We start from the raw sequence: 12,902 nt of genomic DNA, 5'->3' as shown, positions 1-12,902 counted from the left end.
GTTGAGGGTTTTTTTCCAACTCCAGAAATTTGAGGTTCTTAGCAAAAAAATACAGAAATCGTTGAAATGCTAGTAAAGAGTGTAATGCATTCAGCTATACACCCGCATGATACACCTATGACCCAAGTTTGGTTGCTCTAGCATTTATATTTTGTCAGAAACAGCCTAATATGTAAGAGCTAAACGCAAAACCTTAACGTTGAGTTTTTTTCTAAGTCCAGAAATTTGAGTTTTTTACCTGAACCACAACGTCACTAATTAAGGAGAAAATATACCACAACGTCATTACAAAACAAGACGTTTTAGTGGCGACAAGATTAACAAGACTGGGTAGAGGGACAACTGAATTAGTGGCAGCTATATTAATAGGTCTGGGTAGAAGAACAACTGGATTAGTGGCGACTAGATTAACAAGTTTGAGTAGCGAAACAACGGGATTAGTGGTGGCTATATTAAGAGGTCTGGATAGAAGAACATCTGGATTAGTGGCTGCTAGATGAACAAGTTTGGATAGAGGAAAAACTGGAATAGTGGCGGCTAGATTAAGAAGTCTTGATAAAAGGACAACTGGATTAGTGGCTGCTAGATTAACAAGACTGGATAGAGGGACAACGGGATTAGTGGCAGCTAGATTAACAGACTGGATAGAGGGACAACGGGATTAGTGGCAGCTAGATTAACGGGACTGGATACATGGACAGCGGGATTAGTGGAAGCTAGATTAACAAGACTGGATACAGGGACAGCGAAGTTAGTGGCAACTAGATTAACAAGACTGGACAGAGGGACAACTTAATTAGTGGCAATTAGATTAACAAGACTGGACAGAGGGACAGCGGGATTAGTGGCTGCTAGATAAACAAGACTGGATAGAGGGACAACTTGATTAGTGGCTGCTACATTAACAAGACTGGATAGAGGGACAGCGGGATTAGTGGCAGCTAGATTAACGGGACTGGATACATGGACAGCGGGATTAGTTGAAGCTAGAGTAACAAGACTGAATACAGGGACAGCGAGATTAGTGGCAGCTAGATTAACGGGACTGGATACATGGACAGCGGGATTAGTGGCAGCTATATTAACAGACTGGATAGAGGGACAACGGGATTAGTGGCTGCTAAATTAACAGACTGGATAGAGGGACAACGGGATAAGTGGCAGCTAGATTAACAAGACTGGATAAAGGGACAGCGAGATTAGTGGCAGCTAGATTAACGGGACTGGATACATGGACAGCGAGATTAGTGGAAGCTAGATAAACAAGACTGGATAGAGGGACAACTTGATTAGTGGCTGCTACATTAACAAGACTGGATAGAGGGACAGCGGGATTAGTGGCGGCTATATTATCACGATTAGATAGTGAGACAACCAGATAAGTAGTGACTGGATTAACAAGACTTGATAGTAGGACACCGGATAAGTGTTGGCCGGATTATTGAGTTTCGATTATAGTCGACTTTGCACATGCACTTACATTGTACTGTTGCACTAAAGACCGAGGAGAACATCGTTTAATCGATCATGATTCGCACATAAACAAGTTAATGTTATTATCAAAAGCAAGTCCGTGTATTACCTACTATACTCATTAACTGATCAAAACATGTAAACAGATTGTTTTTATTCATTATTCACAGTAAATCTACAAATACGTTGTTCGCTTACATATGTAACAAAGAGTTTTATGGAATGACAATAATAACGTGAACGGAAATAAACTCAGAACATATAGGCAATAACAAAAGTATATAGGCACAGATACCTATATGAAATCGGACAGTCCACGAACCAACAGGCGATACCTGGCCCAGTTTCGCGCCGGTTGTCTTCCGCTAGCGGTGGAGACTGGAAGATATACCAGGGTGCCCATTCAACTTCATGATAGACTGTGTATCCATTGTGACATGAGGAAAATCGAAGACGAAAAACATTTCTTAATTGAGTGCAAACTGTACAGTGATTTAAGATATAATGTGCGAAATCAAGTGATGTTATAGAGGGGTTCTTAATGCAGGACAGTGACACACAGTCCCTTACAATGTAACATAATGAAAAATGGTGTACTCCAGCCAAATAACGGTTAATTTATTTTTAACGCGTTTAAGCGTAGAAAACTATACATGCAGTAATACTTAATAAGTAATAAGCATAATATATGTGACATTTTACAAGTACATAAGGATATATCATCTGATAAAGTACAAAAGCGGTTAACCGTTTCCTAGCTAAAGTTGGTAGTACAGGAATAGGTAATGACATACCTTATAATTAGCTAACAAATATATATATCTTTATAATTGGTCTCTTTAAATGTGGTGGCTCCTATATATTTTAATGTATATTATTGCCTTTTTGGAGTCTCTAATATGTAGATCAATATGTGACACTTGAATAAATAATTTATTATATATTATTTATTATTATGTGCGCATTCGTTTTGTGATCATATTGTATGCATTCATTGCTTTATTTATAACGATCACTATTGTAATAGCATTATGTATGACACAATGTATTCCTAACCAAATCAAACCAATGAGTTAGCTATGGTCTGCCTACCACAGCGGGTAAAACGTACCGTGCGTACCGGTTCCTCATTCAGGAAATAGGTCTGCATAACGGTGATATTTAACAGTAGCTCTATCTTAGCTATTTAAAACAAAATAGAATTGTAACATGATTATACGTTTTATGTTAATATTACACTGTCTGTATACATACTATAGCGTTATTGTACTTTATGTTTACATGTTTTGTCTCTAACAAATGTATGTTTGCCTATCCATATGTTATTGTCAATCCTGTAAGCTAAGTGCATTGCGTGCTTTGTGAGGATTGTTTTATTGACTCATCCGACGGAGGCTGTTTTAGTTTAGCTCGACCCAAAAGCAATATTAGTGTATATATTTGACCTACTGAGTGCGATCCCAGTATCCTACATATGTACATATGATCGTGTATAATATGAGTATTAATTCACAACTTATCCCTCAATATGATTTTTTTTTCCTTTTTGAATACCATTTCGATAGTATTTTACTTTTTCAACCACGTTTTGTTAAAAAGCCGACTAATTGTTTGAAATTACGTTAAAGCACTTTTTTGTAACAAAATACGCGATGATCTGTGTTTTGACGGCTAAAAAACTAATAAAAAGTGATAATTTTGTGGGTGTTTGTTTCATTATTTGTAAATAACAGGCTAAACCATTATTGTTCGTACAAAAATAGTGATGATTTGTGTGTGGACCGGTCACTTCGCTGTTTGCAAAAAAAAAGAATTGTCAAAGAGCTGGATTTTTTTTGAAAGGCCAAGTCACTGTTTGTTATAAAATGCGTGATCTCGTGACAATAATTTCATCACAAAATCAATAAAACTAAGACAGGATATAAACAAAAGAAAACGTTTACACGGAGACATTTGAAAATGTACAAGAATAATAAGACTATGCGTTCCGGAAGGGCAAGCATCTTCTGCTGCATCGCCGATAACCGCCATGTAAATATAGGTAAAGTTCAAATATATAAGTTATATACATTTTCTAAATAATGGATACCTTATTATTACATCGTTCAAGTGGCACATATTCCGAGTTCAGCCATTGCTATTAATATACGTATTATCACGAACACATGCCTCATATCCTGTGTATCGTTTCGCAAATATCTGTTCACCGCTGTTTAAGCAGCCATGTTCCAAACCATCCTTTCAGCAATGTCATCATTGGTTGAACACACCTGAAATATTGTGAATACAAGAGGCAGTCCTTTCCTGCCTGTTCAAACAAGCCATTCGGCATATATTTCGTCCGTTGAAAATACTTAAATCTGCTGCTAATTTTGAACATTTTCTTTACTGTTTCCATTTGATATTTATTCACATAATTGCCACATAACACAAAAGGTATTTTGCCTTTATAGCGAGTTAAAGCTGTTTAAACCGTTGCGTACCTGGAGAAGGCTGCCGCCTTTAAATTTGTCTATTTAGATAATTTCAAACGATATCACACATTTTCATATGGTAAACGTTTATGCATATTAAACATTATCATTATTATCTGTTTACTATGTTAGAAACTTACCACGTATTTTGAACATTATTTCGTCATCATTTTTATCCGTTCAATATAGTCAATTTTTACCGCATGATCCGAATAAACTTTCACCATTACCTTAATGCGTTGAATTAGGTAAAACCTGCCACATATTCCGACCAGATTGTAACGACCCACCAGGCTACTCGCAAGGTGGTTATCACTAATGATTGTGATAAGTATACGTGTTCCTGTCAAGCGAAACGCACTGCCGGCTAACGAACGCTACCGACACTAGCAAACGAGGCCGTGCCTTTTATATAACGGTTTGTAAGAAATAGTTTACGAGCATGAAGGAAAGGTCACATCGGGAGCAGTGGGCTGTTTTGGAACCCAGACATTCCTTGTTTGAAGAGATTAGCTTTAAAAGTCATCGAAATACATTATTTTTCCAAAATTGTATTTGTCGTGAAACGTCTCAAACATGACAGTTTTGGGTAAAGCATTTCTATATGGTCTCTTTGATAAATGATAGTCTGCTTTATATATAAATGGCATTTTGGTTTATGAAAATCCACTAGATGCCGGTTCGCGATAATTTGCTGTTAATCTAAGTGTTTTTGCGCAGGTCAACTTAACGAGGACCTCCAAACACACATTTCTGATGTTGGACGATATTTATCTTTTTAAAAGAGGTATTTTGTCTGTACATTGTTCTCCGACGAAAAATTTCAACTTGCGTGGCTGTTTATATTGAACTAGAAAAAATACAAAAGTGTCTTTGCAAAAACAATTGAGCTCAAAGTGATTATGACAGGAAACAAGGACATGTACCAAGAAGACACCATGTTCCTTACTTAATGATTGAAAGAAAAATCAAATGAGTAAGAAAAGAATTCAATATTTGAAAATTAAGTAATAATGACGACGTAAACATTACCAACGTAGATTAAAACTCCTCCGGTAGGAAACACTGGCTACGTCATTTATCATTAAACAGGACGTATTGGTTTGTATAACTAGTAACATGTAAACTACAAAACACGGGTATGTTGCTTCTTAGGAAAGAAAGTGTATAAATGAATAAAGAACGTTTTTTAAGCAAAACATGTTGCTTTTGTTTTAATTAATTACTATTACGTAATTAATTATCAGATATATGCAGAATTTCCCAAAATACCATACAAAAACAAACACACAAAAAAAAAAAGGATTTATGATTTTTGACGCTTTGTTTTTAATGCGTTCATCAATATAAGTTGTGCCTTGGCCATGCGCCATACAAAGGGATTGTCATCAACTTCGTTCGATCTGAGGTTTTTAGATATGAAAAGGAAAAGAAAAAGTTTTGAAAATTAAATATATCCGGTATTAATTTTTCGAGACGTCTATTTGGCCCAAGCAACATATTCCCTTGGAAATAATATCTCGTAACAGGTGGCAAAGAGCTTACATATGACAAATACGTACAATGCATTGGTAACGACTGCGATGGAAGAGCGAAATAATGGAGAGGAACACTTAGTCTCGCTTTCACTTATGTATCTATAAACAGGTCATGCCAGAGCAAGCAAGGTCAGGTTAACCGATACATTTGCCAAACTATGAGCTAATGGTGGATAAAGCTGAAGAGGAGGACTGGTGAATGTAGAGACCAAACAAGGATATAATATATACACACATCAGGCACGGCCCATAAACAACAACAGTATCCATAGTGTGTAATGTGAACGTGCTGAAAGTTTTCTTAGTGCTGGTAGTTCTTATTGAGGTGAGATTTATCAGAACCAGAACTGAAGCTGCCACATTTCATAGGTTTGATTGATCTAATGCGTCACTGTCATCCGAATCAAATGCGATATATGTTAACATCGCTAAGTAGAGGAAACAGTTATGTTATATCAAGAAAGATAACATTCCCTATCAGAAAATATAAATTGTCACGCGCTTATCAAACATATATGAGTACCTGGATATTCATGAATATTGATGAGATACACGACCTTTAGAGTGTGTAGTGTATACATACAGAAGGAAGTGCAGTTTAATGCACTCCAAAAACGAAGACTAAAGAAAAATAGAATGACTATAATGACAACATTCGATGTCGTCATTATATTTCTTAGGGGAACAGACTGAGCGGCGCCATCTGGTGACAAACGACAACATGACTGGTTGATAGAGAGTGGCTTCACTGGTAGGCTCATCCTTACTTTCAGTTGTCACGTACGGAAGTGTTTTTGTTTGATTGCGGTTTAACGTCCTTGAACCATATACGATCATATAAAGGCAGGTGCAAAGGAGATAGCCGATGCAATAGGGGCTACGGATCAATGTTAGATTCTTCTATAAACCCTTAGTAGAAGGCAAATAAGAAAACTCTCGGTTTGGTCCCACATGATTCACCGCCTCTTAATGCATGCAGTGAAATACAGCAGATCTATCATATCCCCGAAACTGAAGGATCCAAACGAAAGTCTTACTGATATGTGCTACTTCGAAGGCATGAAAAACGAAATTAATTACTCACTCTCTTATAGAGACTTGTGTGTTGGATGGAATTCGTGTCGTGCATCCTATTTTTATTGAGTTACAAATTCGGCAAAACCGTGACGATGTGTTAAAAACAGGAAATACAGAGGAACTAATTCTCGTATGATTCATTAGGTCCACGCATACCTTAAACTTACTGGTTCTACACTAAAACTCGGACGCCCGGATAATTCGAACTTTTTGTCCCGTAATAGTCCGAAATCCATCTTCATAAATTTTATCTATGCATATATGTTAACCCTGGTCTGAGGAAATCACCATAACATATCGAAATACAAATATATATTCACATAAAATGTCAAATTTCTTCAAAAGTAATACCACTACAGATCGATGATTGTGTGTTTCGATGGGGGGCAGCGGCCGGCCTGGTGACAGAACCAGTTGCCTACCCCACTTGGGCGAACGTTCAACACTAATGCCCAAAGTGAGGTACTGCTCTGAAGGCACTAGGAAACAAAAACAAAATGTTGTTAGGAAGGAAAGAATAATTATAAAGATAAAAAAGCAATAGGTTCCGTCCCTTGGTCCGAACTTACCAAAGCCTTTGAAAATGGTATACTATTTATTCTCTGATTTAGGTCCAGCGTTAAGGGTAATGGCAACAACTGGTTTAACCAGTTTTTGTGCACTTACATTACACACACGGAGTCACGTCCTTAAACAACCGTAGCTGTTAATAGGACGTTAGACAAAGCTATGAAAATATAAGTAAATGAATGCTAACAGAACTTTCATCAAAAGTAAGAACTCTGTGACGGTTCGCGAAAACTGTCTATGAGGCGACCAATGTATGGCTCACTGCAGAATGGAGGATTTTCTCAGTTGTCTTCTACGTGAATAGCATTGAAGAGACCAAATGTATTCCACTTTCCCAATCGCAACACTTTAGATCTGCCTATTATTTTCTCTCTTTCTTCATATTTCTATTTTGTATCCCTATACATCTGTCTTCATATGATATTGGTTGTTTAGGACGTTAAACCCCCTAACAAAACAAACAAATCTATTTATATGAATAAGAACAGTAAATTATTTTTTATTGAATTCAATTAAAAAAATCGCTGTACATCCAAAACAGTTAAATTAGGAAGATATGTGGTTTTTCATCATTAGTATAATATATATTATGTTTCATTCTTTCTATAGGCTAAAGCACTCTACTAGTCACGTATTGACTAAGACCCCTTTTTGTGATAGATCTAACGTTGAACAACTGAGCGCCGCCATCGATGACAAACTACACAGTGACTGGTTTATGAGAGTAACTAACTGGGCTGACTCATCCTTACATCAAGTCAACAATTGGACACAAACGGAAGTGATACTAATATGTGTTACTCGGAAGGAATGATAAACGAAATGAAAATAGTCACTAAAATTTGTGTGTTGGGAAATCGTGACGTTTGTCAAATGGATATTCGTATCGGAAATCTATATTAATGTGATGATGTATGAAACACCCAAGCATGTTGATAGTGTGGTATAAAATGCATAATGTCTCTACCTGTATAAAACTTGCTGTTTTTCTAACAGATTTTGAACGTCCTGATAACTCGAACATTTCATCCTGTAATCAATCGAAATCGATTTTTGTAACCTCTATTTTACTGCCTCATTCATACCATATATATCTTTGCCGTGAAGGCAACGTATGCAGAAAGCAAAAAAGTAGAAGGAATGAATATAACAAACGTTTTTAAGGAAAGCATTTTCAAGCTTGATAAAAATAAGTCTTCCATCACTTTAACAAATCCCGGTTTCAGTTTGCTAAGAATAGTTATCAAATATTAAGACTACAACTTGGTTTAACAGCTAGTCAATCCCCGATTAAATGTTGCTTGAAAAAATCCTCTATTTGATGTTTCAGAATTCATTACAAACGGGGCAGGTCCGTAGATTATGTTTTCGAAGTGTTATAACTGACATAATTTTAGCCCATGATAAAATGAGAGCAAATTAACTTGGTGAGTATCTTATCCTGCACTCAGACTTTGTTTCAAAACGCCTCGACAAAGTATTTGTTAAGCCGGAATTCTAATAAAATAGCAATTTGTTTTCAGGTAAGAAGATTCAATTGGATGTTTGTTTTGAACCCAAAAACTGGTTTGTATCCGTTGGCCGTGCATTGAGAACAAGCACCAAAATTAGAATCTTTGATACCAGCGTTAAATCTGTGCTTCCATATGGACCAGAACCTTGGAGAGAGTCAGTAGCCTCAATCAACTCAATTCAATCCCTGGCATTCGGTGGCCTAATACAATCACCAATAAATAACTCTGGAAAAGGAATAAACAACAGCCTATAAAACAAACAATCAGATCTAGAAAGTGGAAATGGATTGGATATACAATACAAAAAAAGTGACAGCAAAGTTACAAAGCAAGCTCTAGATTGGAACCACAATGGTCATCGAAAGGCGAAGGGGACGAACGACGGAATTGAAAAATACTGACAAGACATGGAAAGAGACAAAGACAACAGTAATGGACAGAAAGAGGTGGAAAGACACTGTGGTCACCATATGTCCCCCATTGGACGAAGTAGATAAGTCAAGTGTCCAAACAGTTCGAATTTTGAGGATGCTTGGTTTATTTTTATTAGTTTTAGATATGCCATGTTAAATCATTATTACATGTACATGATTTAACAATCTATGAACAACATCTTTTACGTAGGTAAATGTAAACAATGATAACGAGACATCACGACTGAATGGCGCCATCAGTGACAAAGTACGACTGATTTATAGAGAGTGGCTACTCTCTCTGTAGTGGTTTAGCTCATCCCCACATCCAATCGACATCTCGACAAAACGGAAGTGATAGTAATGTGTGTGGCTTCGACGGTAAGATAGACAAAATGAATTAGTCACGAATTTGTTCGTCGGAAATCGTCCAGTGTGTCATATTGATATCATACCACGAATCCAGCTTTAACATGATTATAAACACTATATTAAGTTGGTTGTATGTTATGAAAACATCCGTATTCTAGGTTTAATCGAAGCTCATCCTTACTCGCGGAAATAATTCGGTCCAAGTCTACTCAATACTTACAGTGACAAAGCTTGAATGTCCGGATAACTCCTGTTATAATTTGAAACATACCTTCATTATTATCATTGGTCATTGTTAAAACACGTTGGTACAATAGATGTTCCGATTTATGAGGGCAAACACATCTAGTGATCATGCATTCAAAGTTTTGTACTTTAAGTGAAAAGCAGAAAACCCTTACATATAATATCCATATTACATTAAACAAGACATTCGGTTTTCTGATTAGTTTGAACTTGGGCAGATATAACTATGATCAAAAGGGATCATGTACAGTCTGCTTTGACATGGTTCCATCAGAAGAGCTTGAGAAATAGAGGTAAAAATCTACACATGTAAGCGAAAACCAAGATGGCTACCTGATGGCCTCTTTTATTATTATTTATTTTCATGAAATTATAAACCTAGGAGTTCATATATACCACGTTTGGTCGTGTTCTCTTCAGTCCTTTCTTAGAAATCGTGCAAAATTCAGGACGGCTGCCAGGATGCAATTTTGCTTTTTTGTTTGATCTTTGATCTGAAATGCAGTTTTGGAGCAAGGGGGTTATGCATTTTCATCTATTGGGTTCTCTGAATAGTGTGCACCACATTCTTAACACATATATTTGATCACTCAGTCCTAAACAATTGACCAAAGACATTCAGTTAAACTAACCTGATAGCCCTACATCCAAGCATACGTCATGCTAAATATAGTAATCATATACTTTATCGTTCAGAGGAAATTGTTTAAAGGTTTGAACATCTTGGACTTTGTGACGTCCAAAGCATGTTATTTATTCGACTAAATTTGCTCGACCTTAACCCCATGATATTACTGCCAGCACATCATTACCATTGCCATCTTGCAGAGAGAAAGAAAATAACGAACGGATATAGGGACAGAAGATAGACGCTGTGCCATGGTGTATGCTCGGCGGTGAGTTTTAACTTTTTCCTCAAAACAAGTACATCCTAGGCGTATTCGTTACAGACTTTGTATGTTACTTAGGTGCTAATATGTAAAAGTCATTGACCCGGATTGACTATGTTGTCCGGACATTGACCTCTTATGTGGTGGGGCTTTGTGACGTGCAAACCTTCCGCTGACGACGTTGGTTGTAACCGCAAGTCACAGGGGTGTACAACTAAGAACACCGCCGCGCGTGTGTATTAAAAAGTTACAAACGAGGTTTTGGTCAGCAGAGTGTGCTCAAATAAATTGTGGGTACGATCTTTTAAATATCTGATTAGTGCACAAAGAGTTCGGTTTAGAGAGGATTCATCAATACAAAAAGAAGACGAACACTATCAGATTTACTAGACTTTAAAAACAAGAGGCCCAGAGGTCCTGTATCGCTCACCTGGTTAATAAAGCAACCATGGGAAATTATTCTGATTACATAAAATCCCTCCAATGGTACAGAAGAGACAGATTTTAAAGATTTAAATCTCGAATTTCCCTGTGGGGCCCAACACTCATCAGCACCCAGAGGGGCCTTACCCTTCGTTTATACAAAATTAAGTCCCCTTTGCCCAAGGATGCTCCAGACTAAATTGGGATAATATCCCTTAATTCTTATGGTAAATGCAGGATTTTAAAGGTTTTTACTTCTATTTCCCATATTTAACCCCGCAACTCAGCCCACAGGGGTCCAAACCCACTGTTTATACAAAACCCTATGGTAGAACAAGGGTTTTAAAGGTTAACCTCGATTTCCCCTATTAGGCCCACCTCTCTGCCCCCAGGGGGGCCACACATACCGTTTATAAAAATTGAGTCCCTTGGCCCAAGGGTGCTCCTGACCAAATTCCGATAAATTTCCTTAATTCCTACGGTAGAAGAAGGATTTTAAAGGTTTTACCTCAATTTCCCCTATTGGGCCCTGCTCCTCTGCCCCCAGGGGGTCCTCACCCACCGTTTACACAAAATTAAGTCCCCTTTTGCCTTAGGATGATCCAGGCCGAACTTAGTCGAAATCTACTGAGCCGTTCAGGATAAGTAGCGGTTTAAAGGACGGACGACATACGCTGCGCCATGGCATAAACTCACTTGCCCTACGGATACGAAATACCATTCGTGCGCTCAGAAACGATTTTCCATGACAACGAAACAAAACAAAGTTGTATAAAGAAAGTATAGTGAAGTATCGGATACAATAATCTGGATGTAAAATGGCGAGGGTCCGCAGAACATTAATCGACAGATTTGGAGGAAACGTTTGCAAAATGTTGCTTACCCATGGAAAATGGTCGGACTTCTGCGTTGACACAAACAATTGAGTCTGCATTAACGCAGGCATGCTGTACTATATGTATCAAATTATCCGGTCTAGAGGGGGGCCTTTATATAAGTACAAGACGAAACATGTTAGGGACTAATGAATTTCCCTTACTATATCTTTCTTTAAATTTTTGATTCGAAATAACAAATATGTACAATACAACAAGAGGCCCATGCGGCTTAACGGTCACCTGAGTTCTACAGTATTTATTTTTGATGTTGAAATATGTACCAATTTGAGTAAAAAATAGTTCAGTATAATGTTAACTTAACTTTGTCAGGACCATGAGCTGATCATACCTAGACCGATTTTAGGTGAGATCGGCCTATTAGAACTTGTTTCATGTTTGAAATAGGTATTTACAAAATAGCGGCCATGGCAGCCAAATTGAATTTCTGATTGACCCAAAAAATAGCAACACTTTGTCAGGACCATAAGTCGATTATTCCTACAAAGTTTCAGTTCAATCGGCTTAGCAGAACTTGACTTTAAGTTTAAAATAGTTTTTCAAAATGGCGGCCGTGGCGGCCATATTGGATTTCTGAACGACCCGAAAAATAACAACACTTTGCCAGGACCATGAGTCGATTATTCCTACAAAGTTTCAGTTCAATCGGCTTAGCAGAACTTGACTTTAAGCTTAAAATAGTTTTTCAAAATGGCGGCCACGGTGGCCATATTGGATTTTTGATTGACCTGAAAAATAACGACACTTTGTCAGGACCATAAGTCGATCATTTCTACCAATTTTCAGTTCAATCGCGCCCCAGCAGAACTTGACTTTAAGTTTGAAATAGGTATTTTCAAAATGGCGGCCGTGGCGGCCATATTGAATTTCTGATTGACCCGAAAAATAACAACCCTTTGTCAGGACCATGAGTCAATCATTCCTACAAAGTTTCAGTTCAATCGGCCTAGCAGAACTTGATTTTAAGTTTGAAATAGTTTTTCAAAATGGCGGCCATAGTGGCCATATTGGATTTC

The sequence above is a fragment of the Mizuhopecten yessoensis genome, unplaced genomic scaffold, assembly GCF_002113885.1.
Source record: "Mizuhopecten yessoensis strain PY_sf001 unplaced genomic scaffold, ASM211388v2 scaffold6015, whole genome shotgun sequence".
NCBI classification, from domain to species: Eukaryota; Metazoa; Mollusca; class Bivalvia; order Pectinida; family Pectinidae; genus Mizuhopecten; species Mizuhopecten yessoensis.
This window is presented reverse-complemented; position numbering follows the sequence as displayed.